This window comes from Gadus macrocephalus, chromosome 20 (assembly GCF_031168955.1).
Source record: "Gadus macrocephalus chromosome 20, ASM3116895v1".
In the NCBI taxonomy this organism is placed as follows: Eukaryota; Metazoa; Chordata; class Actinopteri; order Gadiformes; family Gadidae; genus Gadus; species Gadus macrocephalus.
Genome location: NC_082401.1, coordinates 1,155,399 through 1,177,432, shown reverse-complemented (window position 1 = coordinate 1,177,432; position 22,034 = coordinate 1,155,399).

Sequence of the window (22,034 nt, the reverse complement as noted above, 5' to 3'; positions counted from 1 at the left end):
GCATACGCGCCATACGCGCCTACGTCACTCGCCTAGATGAGTCCATGTCCATGCAAGTGAACGGAGCGTTCCCTCTTCGTCATAACTATCAAACCAAACATCCTTCACATTCACCGAGCGAACATTACGAAAGTAAAATGCACATTTCTCGCTAAAAATGTTTCCATAAACGCATTTAATGGCTTAACTATGTTACTATTTCCACCCAGAATAAAGATAGTTGTCGGCCGTGGCTACGCTGGAGTCTGAGGTAGGAAACCCAAACGCCGCCGTGTTTTGGTGATAGAGTTTAGATCGGGTTAGATTAAATAATCTCGGATATAAATAACAATAATCGGGTTAAATAACTTCACATGGTGTGTCTGGTGTGTTTCCAGCATTCGTAGTGTTGATCAGCAGATATATAGTCCGCCAAGACGTTGAGGTTGCTTAGTAACCAAAGACTCTGTCCATGCAAGTGAACGGAGCGTTCCCTCTTCGTCATAACTATCAAACCAAACATCCTTCACATTCACCGAGCGAACATTATGAAAGTAAAATGCACATTTCTCGCTAGAAATGTTTCCATAGAAGCATTTAATGGCGTAACTATGTTACTATTTCCACACAGAATAAAGAAAGATGACGGCCGTATGCTTCTGTCCAAGCTCACTACTCTCTGCCAGTGACGTCGGGTCAAGCTCAACGCTGATTGGGCAACACGGCTAATCGTCATGCGTATGAGCGTAAAAAGTTCAATTTTTTGAACTCTTGAAATGTACGCGATATACGCGCGTATAGTGCGTAAATATACGCGCCTCATACGCGCAATACGCCCGTAAAATGTTGCTTATACGCGTATTACGCGTGAAACGCGTAATACGCGCGTAAACCAATGGTTCCCTATGGAAAAAAATGGCGATTTCATACGCGAAGTACGCGAGATACGCGTCTGGTGTGGCCGCACCTTTACTCTGTGCTGTTTCCAGCTCCCGCGGTTTCAAACGAAACATTCAGAGTTACGCGGACGAATCCAGAAATAACTTTTTTTTCATTGGTTGTTGCATTAAATCTTACCCAGATACAGTAGTGCTATTTTCTGATTGGCTTTTATGTAGCCCCTTTCGTTTTTTGATTGGCTGGTAAGTGGCAGGCTCGACTGAAGACTCCCGAGGCAGCAGGAGATGCACTTGATGAATCTTGCCGATTCCATAGCGAGAGCGGCGCTTCTGCAGATTAATTTAATAATGAATCTGATCAATGGAATTTTACTGGGGCACTGGAGACTTTTACTGGGGCACGTGCCCCAGTAAAAAGGGGCTGACGACGCCCGTTCATCTATTGCTCTGATAATGCTATTCGGCAGATGCTCAACTCGCCATTTATCACAGTTGCTTGAGCACCTGTATCCCACAATGCTGTCACTGGCACATTATCAAATGTACATTTTACCATTTTACGTTCCCCAATTAGTTGGATAAGCTTTTTACCTTGTTTTGCTGAGAGGTAATTAACTTTAGCGATTTCTGGTAACTTGTTTTTTTGTGCCTCTTCCCCTGCTACTGTATTTATCCCGAGGGATAAAAAAAAAAAGTGTATATATATATACAGGCGCGTGCCGTCCATATGGGCAGGAGGGGCGGCGAACTCCCTGCAAAAGCTTCCCTCCAAAAAAATAGTTCCTCAGTAAATCATTGCTCCAAGTTTATTTAAAAATAATGTGATGGTCACATTAACTATCTATAGTTTCTGTAGGCTTTTCCGACTATTTTTGGTCGGTTGATTTCAAATTAATGGTGGCGAATGTGATTCTAGTTGAGTTTTAACGTGTCATGCAATGTGGGGCGGTGGAGCTCAACGACCGCGTCCCTCCGTATGTTTCTCGCATAACTATGGCAAGCCATCCCCGCCAGAAAACGGCATCATTTAGACGCGTATCACCTTCATTACGCCGTAAAAAACGCCGTAAAATGTAGAAAAACGCCGTATTTTACGCCGTCATGCGCAAAAAAGCGCCGCTTTATACGCCGCTTTATAAGCCTTTCAAGACCGCGTGTAAAAAGCGCCGTTTTGAACATCAAACCGCTCGTAAAATACGGCGCTTTTGTGCACATCACAACGCCGTAAAATACGGCGTCTCTCTAGTATGCTTATAGCGTCCGTTTTCCTATAAAAGGCCGCTAAGAGGCTTAAGTGGGCTCCAGGCAGTTACGCGTCGTACAATGAATCCAAGTCCGGTGATGAATATAGTTTGAGAATTTTATTGCTGCAGACCGAATGACAATTGATGAATGAAAACATGGTTGTTTGACGACGACGACGACGGTAAACAGAAAATATAATCAGGTGCGCCACTAACCCCCTTTCTCCCCTCGCTCCGCTGATCTGACTGCCCAGGTATATAGATTAAGCCACACCCATGTGTCAATCAAACGGAAGTGACATGATCCAAAACAGTGTGACTAACCTTTCAAAATAAACAATAAACAAACAGACCAAATATGCATTTTGGCCCCTACAATTCCGGCCCCTAATTATTATGTTTCAAATAATAATTACAAATTTGACATAACAATCAACATAGTATGTAAATATATTTTCTTTCTTCATTATTTGTAATCCGATATACGTTGTCCAAGGAAAGAGTGATTAATCAAAGTCAAGTGTTCAGGAACAAAGTCAAGGGGTCAAAAGTCAGTTTGGGTCAGTCAATGATCCGCTGCCTCCAGTAGTAGGCAGACTTTGGTGATGGGCCTGGTCAGAAATCCGGTCTTTGACTTGATCCGAAGCTGACGTACAGGTCCCTTTTTGTCCATAATGGTCTCCACAATCCTTCCAGTCAACCAGGAGTTGCGAGGCGCTGAATCATCCACAATGATGACGATGTCTCCTGGTGTGAAGTTGCGTCTTATGTTGGACCATTTCTGTCGTTCTTGCAGTTGGGGAAGATACTCCTTAATCCACCTTTTCCAAAATAAGTCAGACATATATTGAACTTGCCTCCACCAGCGGCGAGCATATAGGTCTTCCTTCTGAAACTGTCCTGGTGGCAGGGATGGCGTAGTTTTGAGAAGCAGAAGGTGATTTGGTGTGAGTGCTTCAAGGTCGTTGGGATCTGTAGAAGCCTTTGTGATTGGACGACTGTTGAGAATAGCTTCGGCTTCACATAAGACTGTGTGGAGTCCCTCCTCATCCAGACTTTGCACATTTAGTGTTGAGTTGAGAACCTTCCGCACTGATCTGATTAATCTTTCCCACACACCTCCATGGTGTGAGCCAGCAGGGGGATTGAATATCCAGTTTATTCCCTTTTGAAGCAGTATGTCATGGATCTGACCTTGATTCCATCCTTCAATAGCTTCCTTCAACTCGCGCTGTGCTCCCACAAAATTGGTTCCATTGTCTGATCGTAGTTCCTTTACTTGGCCTCGTCTGGCTATGAAGCGCCGAAGGGCATGGATGAAAGAGTCTGTGTCAAGCGATGAGGCCATTTCAAGGTGAATTGCTCTTGTAGCCAAACAGGTGAAAATAACACCATATCGCTTCACGACACTTCTGCCACGCTTCACTCCAAAGGGTCCAAAGTAATCGACTCCAACGTTTGTGAATGGTGGTTCATCTGGAGAGACTCTATCCAGGGGTAGATCAGCCATCTGCTGTTGTCCAGGAATAGCATTTATACGCCGACAGACAACACATTTAGACAGGATTTTCCTGATCAATACTGTGGCACCAGGAATCCAATATTTCTGACGCAGTCTGGATAGCATATGGTTGCGACCACCATGTCCCACCTCCCCATGAATATGTCGTAAAAGGAGGTCAGCAATGTGAAAGTCTTTGGCCAGAATGACAGGATGTTTCATTTCTTCTGGCATTGCTGCTCTGCTTAGGCGACCACCAACTCTTAACACATCTTTGTCCAGAATGGGGTTGAGTTTATGAATGTGGCTTGTCCTTTTAACATTCATTCCCTTTTTCAGATTTGAGATTTCATCTCCAAATCTCTTCTTTTGGCAGAAGCGGATTATCTCCATCTCTGCACTCTCCAATTCGCCGATTGTGAGACGGATTTCCTGAGTGTCAAGATTTCCTTGCAAAGAGAGAACACCGCTTGCTGTTTTCCTCTTCCTGATTCGTTGCAGAAGCACTCCTTTGATTCTGAGCATCCATGCTACTGCCCTTTTCAACTGATTCCAGGATGAGAAGTAATGGATGAAGTTGGTTGTTGGATCCACTGCTTCAGCGCAGTTCTTATTGTCAGGCAAGCAGATTTCCCTGTCCTTCAATGGTAAACCAAAGCAGTAATGTCCATTAACTAGCTTTGCAGATGTTGATACCAAATCCAAGAACTGCTGATCTTCTTTTGAAGGTTCTTGGTCATCTTTGACACACTCAGGAAAGTCAATCTTGAACTGCTGCTCCCATTGCTCATCAAGTGTAACAACTGATATCCTGTTAACACTGATTTCTGACTGCTCCTGAGCATAATCACCTTTTCCTCCCAGAGGTCCGTTAACTGTCCAGCCGAGCATTGTTTTGACGGCATATGGTCCATCTCCCACACTCCTGATGACTTGAAGTGGTTCCAGAGCCTTTGGTACATCGGAGCCAATCAGCAACTCAATCTCACAGTCCAGTTCAGGTAAGTGAATATTCTTTAAATGATGCCACTGATTGATGTCATTTTGATGTGGGATGTTCCCTTTGTGCACAGGCATAGTCTTCTGAGTGTACACACATGGGAGATCACAGAAATCAGTGCCATGAAGTCCTGTAACCTCTAGGCCTGAAACAATGCTGGTTTCAACGACCTTCCTTTGACCCATTGTTCTCAGAAGAATATTTGATTTTCTTCCCTGGAGATTGAGCTTATTCATTAGCCCCAATGTGCAAAATGACGCAGTGCTTCCCGGGTCAAGGAATGCATATGTATGCACTGTTGTATTCCCCTTCTTGGCCTTTACCTTCACAGGCACTATGGAGAGTTTGCAATTGTCTTCACCGGCCCCAGTAAGACCACTTGTCTGTACCGAGGCTATGGCTCTGATGTCAGCTTCTTCCTTTGTTTGAGCTTGATGTTTGTCCATTTCAAATCTTCTTTGGTGGATATGCAGCATCTGAGGATGCTTCAAATTGCATATGTTGCAGCTGAGTCGCTTCCTGCAGTCCTTGCTCATGTGTCCTTTCTGCAGACAACCAAAGCAGGCTCCATTTTCTTTAAGGAAAGTGATTTTCTCATGATGTGCTTTCTTTTCCAATAGGAAACACGCCTCCAAAGCATGTCCACCTCCACAGAACAAACACCTTTTTACAGCCGGCCAACTCTCCATTTTCCTAGGTCCATTTCCATTTTTCTCATGTGCAACTGTCACAGTGGTTGCAAATGTACTTCCTTTGATTTTTGGATGAGGTGGTTTTGACATAAAACCTCTTCCATCCTTGCTTGGTGTGGGAGTGTCTCTGATGTCTCCAAATACTGGATCAGTTGCAATCCTCACCTGTTTTTCAAGGTAATTTACCAGATCCCTGAAGGTAGCTCTTTGGTTGTACCTTTCCTGAAAGTCACAGATCTCCATTTATCCCTCAGTCGATATGGCAGCTTCTTAATTATAATTAGCAGGTTAGCAGACATGTTGAGCTCTTGCATGTTGTTGACATCTTCCATGGCATTGCAACATCCTCTTAGAAACAGAGTGTATGCTTGTAGTGTTTTTGTGTCATCTGGTTTAATTGACGACCATGAAAGAGCCTTCTCCATGTAGGCTGTAGCAATTTTATGCTCGTTGCCAAAGTGCTCCTGCAGTAAGGATTTTGCCTTCCTGAATCCTCTATCTGCGGTCATATGAAGGCAGCTCCTCACCATTTCTCTTGGTTGTGCTTCGGTATATTGTTCCAGATAATAAAGACAATCTGTGGGGTTTGGGTTCTTGCTTTCGATGTTGTGTTCAAAGGATTTTATGAATGTTTGAAATTGAAGTGGGTCACCATCAAAACGACGAATCTCCTTCTTGGGCATTAAAGAGAGAGACTGTTGTTGAACCATTAATGCAGTGATGTCATTTTGCTTTTCCATGATGTTAAGCATGTTGCTCTGTTCACCATTGCTTGGAGCAGGCAATGTTGTTGGTATTGTAACATGTGCATCCATAGTTAATGTATTTGACTGAATTGTCACTGGCACTGTGGGGAGAGATTGGGTTTGATTAATGTCTCCGTCAGCAGTGGCAATCATTTGTGTTTTCTTTTTACGTTGTTTTTTCTCCATATACGAGTTCATACCATCTGACACTCTTGATCTGTGGCTACGCACACCAGATCTACTTGAGGCTCCAAGAATCTTCATTTTTGCCATTGTAGCAGCAAGATTTCCATCCAGCTCCAATTGCTCTTTTTTCCTCATTAGCTCCTCCTCTTGTGCTTCTATGGCATGTTTATCTTTTAGCATTTGTTGTATTACAATAAGAGCATCCATTTCAGCCTCAGCCTTGATGCATGCAGATGAGGTGCTGGAAAATCTTGAGCATGAAGAATGTGATTTGTGACTCCTGTTGGTAATATTTGACACACTGTCACTTGGCTTTATTTCATCCTGCATGTCAGATATTGCTTTATTCTGTTGGGAAGGAATGGCAGCTGGAACATCAGAGTGTGGTATATTTTCCTTTAATTCAACAGGTGCAACAGGTGCTTCCTCTTCAGGTGGAATGGGAGAGATGACTGGGAGAGCAAACACATCTTCAGTCACCTTTCTTGCTTGTTGAAAGTGTCTTTCAATCTCAGAGAGCCATGTCTTTACATCATCAATGAAGTCTGTGTTATGTTTTGTTATGCGTCCAAACCACTCATTTTGTGTTACCTTTTCCTCTTTGGGAAGTAAAACAATCACTGACTCATGTGCTGCATTTGCATTTTCATACAGTTGTTTGAGTTCATTCAGTTTGAATTGCACTTTCTTTGCATTTTCATCATTTTTCATGAGCCCTTTAATTTCACGTGAGAGCTCTTTCATTTTTGTCACATTAGATTGACGTTGCTTTTGAAGAGTTTCCATTTTGCAAGCCAGCGCTTTGGCTGTAAGCTTGACCGTTCTCTTCTCCGTATTTTCCATTTCATTTGAGTCACTCATTAGGTGAACTTTCAACGTGCACAATTCACCAAAGCACAGAGCAACACACACAATGCAATCCGCAATGACATTGATTCAGTCACAATGCGATTTTCAACACAACAGCACAGCACAGCAAACGGCGGCCACTGCTCATCACGCAGTCCTCCAATCAGCCCTAACAATTGCCGATCGCGACAAACCAAGCACGCGCAACACAAGCCCAAACAAACAGTCCCCAATGGACAAAACGGCAGCCTTTCCAAACTGTGTTCAACTTCAAACAACTACACAGAAGGATCAACAAACATACCGATTCTGATGGCTGTGATGCGCTGCTGTCACTTCCCCGTTACACCGCTGCTGCAGTCAATTATGTGACTCTGATCCCAGGCGTCCGCAGAAGAGTCCCCTGTTGCATAGTTCGTTCCGTCCAAAACATCGAGATCCAAGCGATAAGAGCAACGTTGAATCCCGTGGTGTTTTTGGATTATTTCTGTTTACTAAATATAGCGTCCGTTTTCCTATAAAAGGCCGCTAAGAGGCTTAAGTGGGCTCCAGGCAGTTACGCGTCGTACAATGAATCCAAGTCCGGTGATGAATATAGTTTGAGAATTTTATTGCTGCAGACCGAATGACAATTGATGAATGAAAACATGGTTGTTTGACGATGACGACGACGACGACGGTAAACAGAAAATATAATCAGGTGCGCCACTAACCCCCTTTCTCCCCTCGCTCCGCTGATCTGACTGCCCAGGTATATAGATTAAGCCACACCCATGTGTCAATCAAACGGAAGTGACATGATCCAAAACAGTGTGACTAACCTTTCAAAATAAACAATAAACAAACAGACCAAATATGCATTTTGGCCCCTACAATTCTAATAATCTCTGCCCTTCTTTTCTCTCAGCCAATGCATTTGAAGTGTTTGCGCCCAATCGCTGAACAAGACAAGCAGACCAAATCAGTTTAGCACAGATCTGCTTTGAGGAGTTCTCCTCTCATTTGTTGTTAGTTGTAGCGTCATATCGATATATATTAGTAAATCCAGTTCCTACAGTGTGGTCACCGTGGCCGTGGCCCAATCAATAGAGACGCTTGCTCTGTAGGCAAGAGGTTGTTTAAAAATAAATAATAATAATACATATAAAGACGTTTCAAACGTTCCATCGAGTCTCTCGCATTCTACAATGGGCAGCTTTATTGTTTCCCATGGGAGCCGGCGAAACTAGATTTCTTCTTCGAAGGTTGTGCTCCACACAGAACCTCCTCACCATCATAACGGAGTACTTCGGGGCACCAGAATGCTTTAGAGCGGTACTGATCGCATCGTGTCTTTCCAGTGTCAAATAGTTCACGAATAAAATCACCATAAGGTTCAAGTGCGGCCATAACTAAGGCTAAATATAATTAGACAGTCTATTGCTGGTTTAGGTGGTTGGCTCTTTTTTCTTCGCTGCGTTCTGCCTTCTGGTGTAGCCTATAACTATAAATGTATCTATTTTTGTAGGCCCTATTTGTTTTTCTGTTTCGGGTTTTAAAAACCAACACACAAAATCAAATGCCGTTTATTTGTTGATTCCTTTTGCCCTTTTTCAGTTTCAAAACCAAATCTGAAAAACCAAAAAACAATCCTGTTAATAGTTTTTTCTGATTTTGTTATAAATCTGAATATTCAAAGAACGAACCATGCACGGATTCTCCTACCTCATCACTTTACTGACACACACAATGTGTGGCAGTAAAGTGACAGGATCATTCCATAGACAAAAATCTTTCCATCTAACTAATTTAATTTAGGAGGATAGTCATAGCACAGATGTAAGTTAACCAAGTATTCTCATTATAGCCTAGTTATATCCTAGTTTTGCATATTTATACATTGCATCCTATTTTCATATTTCATATGGCATCTGTATTTTTATGTAGGCTACAGCATCTGTATTTTAAATGTAGCTTATATCTTCTTTTTACATTTTACCTTTTGCTGAGGTGGGCGCTGTATTAGCCTACTGTATAGGCTGTCTGTATTTGTGTAAGAGTTATTTGTATTGTGTAACCTGTCTGTCTGTCTGTCTGTCTGTCTGTCTGTCTGTCTGTCTGTCTGTCTGTCTGTCTGTCTGTCTGTCTGTCTGTCTGTCTGTCTGTCTGTCTGTCTGTCTGTCTGTCTGTCTGTCTGTCTGTCTGTCTGTCTGTCTGTCTGTCTGTCTGTCTGTCTGTCTGTCTGTCTGTCTGTCTGTCTGTCTGTCTGTCTGTCTGTCTGTCTGTCTGTCTGTCTGTCTGTCTGTCTGTCTGTCTGTCTGTCTGTCTGTCTGTCTGTCTGTCTGTCTGTCTGTCTGTCTGTCTGTCTGTCTGTCTGTCTGTCTGTCTGTCTGTCTGTCTGTCTGTCTGTCTGTCTGTCTGTCTGTCTGTCTGTCTGTCTGTCTGTCTGTCTGTCTGTCTGTCTGTCTGTCTGTCTGTCTGTCTGTCTGTCTGTCTGTCTGTCTGTCTGTCTGTCTGTCTGTCTGTCTGTCTGTCTGTCTGTCTGTCTGTCTGTCTGTCTGTCTGTCTGTCTGTCTGTCTGTCTGTCTGTCTGTCTGTCTGTCTGTCTGTCTGTCTGTCTGTCTGTCTGTCTGTCTGTCTGTCTGTCTGTCTGTCTGTCTGTCTGTCTGTCTGTCTGTCTGTCTGTCTGTCTGTCTGTCTGTCTGTCTGTCTGTCTGTCTGTCTGTCTGTCTGTCTGTCTGTCTGTCTGTCTGTCTGTCTGTCTGTCTGTCTGTCTGTCTGTCTGTCTGTCTGTCTGTCTGTCTGTCTGTCTGTCTGTCTGTCTGTCTGTCTGTCTGTCTGTCTGTCTGTCTGTCTGTCTGTCTGTCTGTCTGTCTGTCTGTCTGTCTGTCTGTCTGTCTGTCTGTCTGTCTGTCTGTCTGTCTGTCTGTCTGTCTGTCTGTCTGTCTGTCTGTCTGTCTGTCTGTCTGTCTGTCTGTCTGTCTGTCTGTCTGTCTGTCTGTCTGTCTGTCTGTCTGTCTGTCTGTCTGTCTGTCTGTCTGTCTGTCTGTCTGTCTGTCTGTCTGTCTGTCTGTCTGTCTGTCTGTCTGTCTGTCTGTCTGTCTGTCTGTCTGTCTGTCTGTCTGTCTGTCTGTCTGTCTGTCTGTCTGTCTGTCTGTCTGTCTGTCTGTCTGTCTGTCTGTCTGTCTGTCTGTCTGTCTGTCTGTCTGTCTGTCTGTCTGTCTGTCTGTCTGTCTGTCTGTCTGTCTGTCTGTCTGTCTGTCTGTCTGTCTGTCTGTCTGTCTGTCTGTCTGTCTGTCTGTCTGTCTGTCTGTCTGTCTGTCTGTCTGTCTGTCTGTCTGTCTGTCTGTCTGTCTGTCTGTCTGTCTGTCTGTCTGTCTGTCTGTCTGTCTGTCTGTCTGTCTGTCTGTCTGTCTGTCTGTCTGTCTGTCTGTCTGTCTGTCTGTCTGTCTGTCTGTCTGTCTGTCTGTCTGTCTGTCTGTCTGTCTGTCTGTCTGTCTGTCTGTCTGTCTGTCTGTCTGTCTGTCTGTCTGTCTGTCTGTCTGTCTGTCTGTCTGTCTGTCTGTCTGTCTGTCTGTCTGTCTGTCTGTCTGTCTGTCTGTCTGTCTGTCTGTCTGTCTGTCTGTCTGTCTGTCTGTCTGTCTGTCTGTCTGTCTGTCTGTCTGTCTGTCTGTCTGTCTGTCTGTCTGTCTGTCTGTCTGTCTGTCTGTCTGTCTGTCTGTCTGTCTGTCTGTCTGTCTGTCTGTCTGTCTGTCTGTCTGTCTGTCTGTCTGTCTGTCTGTCTGTCTGTCTGTCTGTCTGTCTGTCTGTCTGTCTGTCTGTCTGTCTGTCTGTCTGTCTGTCTGTCTGTCTGTCTGTCTGTCTGTCTGTCTGTCTGTCTGTCTGTCTGTCTGTCTGTCTGTCTGTCGGAAAATGCTGTGAAAAATGTACGCACGGTGCGTTCAGGATTAGGACTGATATTCTGTCGGCATAGGCCTAATCAATCGGGTTTTAATATTTGAAGCATTCATATCAGTTTATTCTTTTCGGCTACTCTGCTGTTGGCCTTGATGGGGAGATATTTTTTTGCTTCCATGCACAAATAGTTGAATCCAACAACATTCCTGCGTCTCCAGAGCCCATTTAAGCACCGTGTCAGACTCATTTGTTACAAGCCTCTGAACGTTGTTAGAGCATGGCTCCCCAGTTCATCAGTGTCTCTCTCTATGGCTCCCTCTCACTCCTTTCCACTGTGTATTTATATCGATTGAACAAAAGAGGATGTTACGATAACTCCGCGAAAATAAAGGCTCCATGGCTGTAATAATTTAAATATAATTAACTTATGAAGCGTGTAACAAGACACCTAGATGATCTGGCTGGCTGACTTAAAAGGCACTGAATTTGGAACTTATAACACAGGAGGTCTGGCTTGCTGACTAAAAAGCATTGCGATCATAAAAGCGTGACCATCTGACAAAAGCACAAATCTGACAATATATAGATTCGATCCGACAACCTCTTCCCTACATAGCAAGCGTCTCTATCGATTGGACCACGGTTATCACAACGTTGAAACTGCATTTACTAATATATATATCTATATGAATATGACGCTACAACTAACGCCAAATGAGAGGAGATCTGTGTTGAACTGATTTGGTCTGCTTGTCTTGTTCAGCGATTGGGCGCAAACACTTCAAATGCCTTGGCTGAGAGAAAAGAAGGGCGGAGATTATTAGCATACTAGAGAAACGCCGTATTTTACGGCGTTGTGATGTGCACAAAAGCGCCGTATTTTACGCGCGGTTTGATGTTCAAAACGGCGCTTTTTACGCGCGCTCTTGAAAGGCTCAATTGCGGCGTAAAAAGCGGCGTTTTTTTGCGCATGACGGCGTATTTTACAGCGTTTTTCTACATTTTACGGCGTTTTTTACGGCGTAATGAAGGTGATACGCGTCTAAATGATGCCGTTTTCTGGCGGGGATGGCTTGCCATACATAACCCTGCTGGCTGCAATCGGAATTGCAATCCGCGCTATAAGACGCCCATATGGTCGTTAAGTAGTCTGCCCCATGGTCATATTCTAGGACTGCTGTTGTTTAAAATCGAATTACTCCGCCTGTATCTTTCGTCTTTCGGCGGACATGGCGAGTGGTGTTGCACCTGCGATTAACTCTGTTGAGTCTCTATTAAAAAAACCATTTGATAGGTTAAAATTTGAAGAGAAATTAGCCATCAAACAACTTGGACAAGACAAACCGGCTATTCGTATTAGCCAACAAACGACGGATAGAGGGAAAACGTACAACAGAACTTTCTCCCGTGCTTGGTATGAGAAGAAAAAATGGCTACGTGGTTGCTCAAAAAGGGACACCGTTTTTTGTTTCCCATGTCTACTCTTCCGAGCAAGTGTGTGCCCAGGACAAGGAGATGTATGGACCACGGGTGTGAGCGACGTGAAGCACTTTTCAGAACGAGCTAAGAAACATGAGTCAAGCAAAGCACATTTACATTGTTCAATGAAACTTGCCATGCTAGGTCAAGCTAATATTGCCGCGCAGCTGGACGAGGGCTATCATTATCTAAAGCGTCTTAGAGTACCATATTAAGCGCTATATAAATTTCATTTATTATTATTATTATTATTATTATCATGTCAGTGTGAGGAATCACAATAAGGAGGTCGACAATAACCGACACATTCTGTCAAAGCTCATTGACTGTGTAAAATTCTGTGGAGCATTCGAACTGGCTCTCAGAGAACATGACGAGTCTGAATCATCAGATAACCCTGGTGTCTTCCTGGGCTTAGTGGATTTAGTAGCATCATTGGATAGCGCAATGAGAGAACATCTGGAGAAGGCAACGGTGTTCAAAGGTACGTCCAACCGCATTCAGAATGAGCTTCTCGATTGCATTCTTGATGTAATTCAGGGACGCATTATACAGGATCTGAAAAACACAGAATTCCTGGCAGTGCAGGCCAATGAAACGACTGATGTTTCAACCCATTGCCAATTCGTTGTTGTGTTCGTTACATAGACGAAGCCAACACATTGCAGGAGAGATTTTTTAGTTTCAAACAAATTGATGGAGGCACGACCGCAGGGGCCATCTCTAATGTACTTCTGCAACAGTTGGGTGTCGTTTGTTCAGCGGAGAATGAGGTGGACAGGGACAGGTTGATAGCACAAACATATGATGGAGCGAGTGTGATGCGAGGAGCAACAGGTGGAGTTAGGAGGAATTGGGTTCAGGACATTTATCCCAATGCCCACTTCATACACTGCTATGCACACCAACTGAATTTGGTTATGCAACAGGCCGTGTCCTCAATTACACCTGTGCGTGGCTTCTTCTCTGACATCAGCGGCTTTTCTTCCTTTTTCTCACGTTCCCCACTTTGGACAGAATTGTAGCAAGGAGGTTGCCACGCGCATCCCAGACGCGCTGGAACTTTCATAGTCGCGCAGTCAGTACAATCTATGAGAATAAGGATCTCTTGCTGGAATGCTTTAATACTATTCAAGTATCTCCAGAATTTGATGCAATATCAATCAGAGAGGCAAAGGGCTACTGCCGAATGCTGGGTGACAAAGAATTCCTCTTTTATCTTGAGCTGTTACATACCATACTCTCCCATGTAGATACGCTCTTTGCACAGCTTCAGAGGAGAAACATTGATGTGCTGCAAACTCAATTTCAAAAGTTCGCGATTCAGTGCCTTCTATTTCTGCGCAATTCACTCCTGACGCACCTCGACGTGGTGGCGCTCCAGACTTGCAGAGAATTGGATATGAAGTGTGTGACACTGTAATTGCCAATGCAATGGATAGATTTACATTTACTGGACACTTGGCTGCGGCTGTACTGTTTGACAGTGAGCGTTTTCCTGAATACGCAGACGATTTCCCAACCACGTCTGCAAACAGAGCTTTCTCTTATTTATGAAAACCCTGAATTCAGAGCATGCAGCAGTGCAATGGCATTGTTTCAGCTTTTTAGTAAGAACAACTTAATGGAGGTGTTTTCTGAAACGTTGAAATTACTTCGCATTCTAATCACCACGCCCATGACTACAGCCGAGTCAGAGTGATGCTTTTCAACGCTCAAACGAATTAAGACATTCCTAAGTAATACTATGGCCCAGGACAGACTGAACGCATTGGCAATGCTGTCCATCGAAAAGCGACTTACACAGGACATACCTGGACATACACTTAACTTGGAATTGTTAAGTGTTGTTATTGAGAGATTTGCACACATCGTCGGGCCAAGTTCAAAATTGAAGGTTTGCTGTATTCATGTATTTGCAATGCACTCGCTAAGCCTGTTGTTAAATTGTTGTTCGATTGTTAAAATAAAATATGGAAGAAATAACCTATAATGTCGAATTTGTCCTTTGAATTTTCTGACTTTGCAGAGTTGGTGTTTCCTTGCACATAAAGGCTATTCTAATTAGCCCGACATCATATGACGAGTGTTGCGGATGGCACTTCAAAAGCGTGCAGTAACATCAGGCTATTATTTTATTTTTAATTCTTACTCACAATTAGTTTAGTTAACATGTTTTAATGTAGCTCAAAATGTACATGTTAAAAATATGTATAAATAGTGTGTGTGGTCATACGCCAGTAGTTTCTGCCCCATCGAAATGAAGGGGCACCGCACGCTACTGTATATATATATGCAAAAGAGTATACCAGAGAGGGATAATAATTATATTATAGGTCATCATGATTAGGCTACACCATACTGTTCTGCCATTGCACACTTCCTAGTAGCGAATTGAAATATTTGCGGTGCTGTCATGCCAAATTTGTACCGGCTGCCAAATTTGTACCGGGCGCATCATCCAATACGAAATCCATTCCAAACCTGCCTGGCAACAGATGATCGCGTCGTCCGTTGCCTGGCAACGGACGATCGCGTCGAATGACGTGAAAGGTTCACGAACATTCGCGAACCTTCAAGCTTGTTCATTCGCACTTGTCCTCATCCTCATCCTCATCCGCTTATCCGGGGTCGGGTCGCCGGGAGAGCAGCTCAAGCAGGGGGCCCCAGACTTCCCTTTCCCGGGCCACATTGACCAGCTCTGACGGGGGGATCCCGAGGCGTTCCCAGGCCAGTGTTGAGATATAATCTCTCCACCTAGTCCTGGGTCTTCCCCGAGGTCTCCTCCCCACTGGACGTGCCTGAAACACCTCCCAAGGGAGGCGCCCAGTGGGCATCCTTGCCAGATGCCCGAACCAACTCAGCCGACTCCTTTCTAAGTAAAGGAGCAGCAGCTCTAATCCGAGTTCCTCACGGATGGCTGAGCTTCTCACCCTATCCCTAAGGGAGACGCCAGCCACCCTTCTGAGAAAACTCATCTCGGCCGCTTGTACCCGCGATCTCGTCCTTTCGGTCATCACCCAACCCTCATGACCATAGGTGAGGATAGGAACGAAGATCGACCGGTAGATCGAGAGCTTTGCCTTGCGACTCAGCTCTCTTTTCGTAACAACGGTGCGGTAAAGCGACCGCAATACCGCCCCCGCTGCTCCGATTCTCCGGCCAATCTCACGCTCCATAGTACCCTCACTCGCGAACAAGACCCCGAGGTACTTGAACTCCTTCACTTGGGCTAAGGACTCATTTCCTACCCGGAGTAAGCAATCCACCGGTTTCCTGCTAAGAGTCATGGCCTCAGATTTAGCGGTGCTGATCCTTGTCCGTTATCTGTATTGTGCTATTTCGTCCATGACCTGCTTTAAACACTCAGTTTACTTGCTAAATTTGATTAAACAATTATATACAATGCAAATATAAAGTAAAAACAAGTGTTATCTAGCGATCCTTTTTCTGTATTATGTTATTTCGTCTTTGGCAACATGATTGCGAATGTTTTTTGAAACCCGCTTTAAACACTCAGTTTACTAGCTAAATTTGATTAAACAATTAAATACAATACAAATATAAAGTAAAAACAAGTGTTATCTAGCGATCCGTTATCTGTATTATGTTATTACGTCTTTGGCAACATGAGCGCGAATGTTTTTTGAAACCTGCCCGGCAACGGACAACCCTTACGTAATCAGTTGTCCGTTGCCTGGCAACGGACAACTGTTGACGTGGCCGGTACAAATTTGTCTGGCAACAATTGTTCTGTTGAAATAAAAAACCTCAATAAAATGTAAAATAGCTTGTGTTCAATTAAAATGGATAACTACTGGCTGTATACATGTAAATGTGTGGCTATGTTTAGGCTATATAGATGGATAGATAGATAGCTACTTTATTGGTCCCAATGGGGAACAATAAAGCCATCCAGTAGCTCAATGCAATAAATACACACAATAACAATTGGCCTTAAAAGGTGACTGCACTATATACTAAAAAGGCTTAATAGAAGGTCCTGCACTTATTGAGGTTGTTGATGCAGTAGATGAATAATTGCAAAATATAAAATAAATAAGAAATGACAGTAAATAAAACGATAAAGTGCCCTACAAACTAGGTTGGTAGATCTGCTGCTTGAAAACATACTTTCACTGAATAACAGTTATATTTCCTTAAATCCAGAGAGACAGTTAATACATGATCTGATACCAGAGACAGTTAATACATGACAATGCATTTTTGACCTTTGACCTTTGACCTGTGTTTTCTTTTACTTATCTATTTTATTGTATGAGAATGTTTCATGTGAAGCACTTTGAGTCTGCTTCATGTATGAAAAGTGCTTTATAAATGAAGTTGCCTTGCCTTAAATAAAAATATATAAATTACAAGTAATCTGGTTTCTACCCACATGGTGTGATTATACGTGACTTGATTTCGTCTATTTCCCATTATGGTTAATGGTTTGGGTACTTAGTCCACCATTGTTGATTTCTCACCAGAAGAGCCAATCTCCAGAGCTATGGCTCGCCAGGCAATGTCTTTTTTGGAGTTGTCTTTGTAATGACGGGAACTTTGGTCATATAATTCGGCATATTTCTCCACCTCGACGACCAGTCTCTCGTCATCCATTCTCGTACTTGTTTCTCACAAACGAAAGAGGGCGACATCCAGTGGTGAGGAGTAGATATGGAGGTGCCTACGGGACCCGGGATGTACAAACCAGCTTTTAAAAAGCGCTTTTTCAGGGGCGGCGACGCTAGGGAATAGAACATTGGCTTGAAGACTAGTTGGGCGGCGCGGAACGCTGCCGCGCGGCTAGTCGGCGTCAGTGTGGGCTAGTACATCCGGAATAATGGGGGCAGACTTTTTGACGCGCCGCTTCGGCGCCGGTGTGTTTAGGCCTTTATGCGTCGACGCGTAGCAAAATGTGTCCTCCCAATGTTTGATACGCGACGCGCCGATCCATGCAATACTATGCGTTGTCGGTGGGGGGAATACTGCAAATATTGTACGTTAATTTCAAGGTTATATTTACGGAAGAAAATTTGAATGACATGGCGGGCGCAGAGGAAAAATTGTGCGAGCAAATACGATTATATGAGCATTTATATGACACTTCATCCATATTACATTCCAACAAGAATGCTTTGGAGAATGTGTGGAGGGAGGTTGCAAGTGCAATGGGAAAATCTGTTGTAAAAGTGAAAACGGACTGGAAAGCTGTCCGGGACAAATACGGAGGAGCGCATAAAAAGTGGAAGATAGCGTGCAGAAGTGGTGCAGGGCAAATAAGTGGTGCAGGGTTCGGCTATCCAAAAATCTTGACCCAACTTAGCTGGTTGAGCGAGTTCATCAGGCACAGGTCCACCGAATCAAATTTCCCGGTATGTAGGCATAATCAACGTGTGTGTGTCTGTGTGTGGAGAGAGAGACTGTTTTCAATGTATTTTGTAATGGTAGGCTATTTACTTGGTCAGGATGTTTGAAAACAGGTGTCTTTCTGTAGGCAGGCGAGGGAGACGATGAGGAGGAGGAGGAAAGGCCTAATTTGCAGGCAGATCAGGCACCTCCATCAACCCCCAACCCCGCCTCATCCCTATCCCAATTTCCACTTCTATCTGACCCTCTAACCACTACCTCATCCACATCTCACCCTTCTACCTCTACCTCTTCCCTTCCTCCACCCCACCCTCCCACCGCGACATGAGTGGCTTCTGCTACCTCTTCCTCCCTATCTGACCCTACCACCACTCTGATGACTTCTGCCTCTACCTCTTCTCTTCTTCAACCCCACCCTCCCACCACCCTGACTGCAGTGGCTTCGACCGTTCCTCAGTCAGTTACCCCATCATCTCATCCCCCTACCCCGACATCATCAGCCTCCCGTGGGGGTAAAAGAAAGAGGAAAAGCGTTGAATATTGATCCATGCGAGACTGCCCTCCTCGATAGGCTGCAGGAAATTCGGCAGGATAGAGAGAAGGAGATGGAGAAGGAGAGAAAAAGGGTGGAAGAGAGGGAGAGAGAGAATGAGAGAGAGAGAGGATGAGGGAACGTGATATGAATGACATTCACGTCTCCTTTACTAATTACCTGTGCCAATTCATGCGAACCCTTCCACAGGGGCAAAGTGCTATTTTGATGCGCAACATCAAACAGCTGATGCGAGATTATGAGTCAATTTAATGATCTTCTTGTCACCCGATATTCTTTCTATTACTGGCCTTATTTATTTTAGCCTATTTGAATTAATCACGTAATGTTTTGTGTTCACGTTCTGTGTGTTCATGTTCTGTGTGAAACATAAGTTCAGTAGCCTCTTTGAGTGAATACAATTTGAAAGCGTGAGTGAATGAAAAATGTGTGCATGTATGGTGGGTCAAGTTTCTGTATTTGATAAATAAACCCCTTTTCTCTAATAATGTTTCCTACCATATAATTTCTGTGGACATTATGCGCTATAGCTTTGGCTATAGGCGTACACTTAAATAATTCATTAATCGGTCAAGGCAGTAGCTCGTTGTATAAACATTTTATATGGATAAGAAATAATGAGTTTGACGTAAACCAAATTAGTTAACTTGTGTAATGTAGAATAGAATATCTTTATTGTCATTGTAACGTAAAGTACAACGAAATTAAGTGCAGTCCTTGTTCAGTGCAAAAACATCACATTGAGGTAGTACGTATAAATAAATAAATAAATAAATAAAAACTATAATCAACTAAGTACACTAAAAAAACACATAAGGCACATAAGGCACACCCACACAAACATTCACATTTATAAATGTGCCTACACAAATGTGATACACAACACAACTATGCTCTGGTAGCAACATTTAGTGAGGTTATGGCTGTTGGATAAAAAATGTTTTGTAGACTGTTTGTTCTTGTTTTCATTGACCTGTATCTCCTGCCTGATGGCAGTAGTTCGAACAGTTTGTGATCGGGGTGTGATGAGTCCTGCAGGACGGATTTGGCCTTTTTGAGGCAGCGGGAGCTGTGCAGTTCGTCCAGAGAGGGAAGAGGGCAGCCGGTGATTTTCTGCGCTGCCTTTATGACCCCCTGGAGCCTTTTCCTCTGTGCCAAAGTGCAGCTTGAGAACCAGACACACAGACAGTAGGTCAATATGCTCTCTATTGAGCAGCGGTAGAAGGAAGTAGTATATACTAACACCCCTCTGGGATGGTTCCTATTTACAGCCACTTCCGGTTGGGGGGAGGGGGGGTGTCGTGGTGTTTATGATGGGTCATAAAACATAGACCCCTTTGTGTTGTTATGTCATGTATAATGTCTGCGTTGCGCCTGTAGGGGGCGCAGGGATCTGTATAGGCACTGTGTGTGTGTAATTAGGGACAGGGGCTTGTGTGTATGTATTGTGTGTGTGTGTGTGTGTGTGTGTGTGTGTGTGTGTGTGTGTGTGTGTGTGTGTGTGTGTGTGTGTGTGTGTGTGTGTGTGTGTGTGTGTGTGTGTGTGTGGTGGGGATATGAGTGGCCTTAGAGACAGGGGTGCAGGTGGGGGGGTAGCTGTCCGTTCGTCAGCTCTATTTGATGTCCACTCAGTCTCCATATACAGTTTGGGGGGTAAGGCCTTGATGCGGGGGAGTGTGCATATATACAATGCCATAGAGACGGCGGTGACGGTGTGTCTATGCAACCCAGTCGCCAAGAAAAAACGTCGACGGTGTACGTTTCCATGAACACTGGAGACGTACTATTACAACGTAAAAACAGCGTGTTATACCTACAGTATCCACGCGTGCCGCTGTGGAGGCGGGTTTCGGGGTTTGGGTTTCACGGCTTTCGCGGCAAATTGTGGACACGATTGTTTAGGGGGGGGGGGAGGTAGACTGTTGTTGACCGGGGAGGGGGGGGGGGGGGGGAGAGACACGTTTGTTGAGGGGGGGGGAGACACGTTTGTAGGGGGGGGGGGGGGCACGCTCGACAACGAAAGTTGTTTTTTATTTAAAGCTCGACAACGAGAGTTGGTTTTTATTGAACGAGACTTCAACACGAAACAGCTGCACGAAACGATGGTCACGTCACTCTCGGTGACGGTGTCGACAACAATGAACACACGAACAATGTTAATAGAACAACACACAACCACATAACATCCCGAACCCATCAACCCCACTTAATCCTAACAACAAAACAAGTTAACAAAAGCCCCATTTGTCAACTGACAACCCCAATTCCCAGAATCCCCCGCGGCTCCGGAACACGGCGTAGCTTATATTAATCTTTATTATCCGAATGGGAAATGCAATATTTTAGGACAGATACACCATTAAACGCGTTTCTAATGACATTTCTAGCGAGAAATGTACATTTTCCTTACATAATCTTCAGTCAGTGAATGTGTATGATCTTTATTAATCTTTATTATCTGAATGGGAAATGCAATATTTTAGGACCGATTCACCGTTAAACGTGTTTCTAATAACATTTCTAGCGAGAAATATACTTTTTACTTGCATAATCTTCAGTCAGTGATTGTGTCTGATCTTTAGTTTTATAGTTATTAGGATTTGATCGGATCGCTCGCATGTTTCAACGTCAGGTTGTCAGGCTGCTTTCGCTAAACTAGCAGCTCACGTGCTTCCTTCCTGCGTTTGTGTTATTAAACTGTTACTTTATGTAACTTTTAATGATATCATCTTGTTAGAAACACGTATATCTGAGAGGCAACCCAGTCGCCAAAAGCATTCGTTGACAGTGTACGTTTCGTGAACACTGGATTACGTCGCATTTCAACATAAAATAGCGTGTTATACACGCACACACGCACGCACACACACACACGCACACACATGCACGCGCACGCACAGACACACACAGACACACAGACACAGACACACACACACACACACACACACACACACACACACACACACACACACACACACACACACACACACACACACACACACACACACCAACCCTGTCTCGTCAAAATTACGTTCCCAGAGAACTATTCGGCATTCTCAATTACGTTTGTCATAAAACGTATTTTGTCCGCGATTACGTTTTATTGAACGTATTGCAAATACGTTCGTCCTCAGCCTATTTTTTGCCATTTATTAACCTCTAGGATTATGTTTGGTTGAAACGTATCCCAGATAGGTTAAATGTCAACGTATAGCACATTATTGTCATTAAGGCATATCTCCCTTTCAGGGAACGTTTCATTTAACGTATTTTGTCTGAAAAACGTATCTTGGCTGTGGATACGTGTTATTGAACATATCGCAAATACGTTCGTTGTCAATCTATTTTTTGCCATTCATTTACCTCTAGGATTATGTTTGGTTGAAACGCATTCCAAATATGTTAAATGTCAACGTATAGCACATTATTGTCATTAAGGCATATTTCCCTTTCGGGAAACGTTTAATATAACGTTATTTTGTCCCTGAATACGTCTTATTGAACATATTGCAAATAGGTTCGTTCTCAACATTTTTGTTGTTATTTATTTAAACTACCTCTTGGATTACAGGCTACATTTAATTGAAACGTATCCTTAATAGGCTACGTTAAATTTCGATAACACATTATTGTCAGCATATAGGCATAGGTCTACCTCTC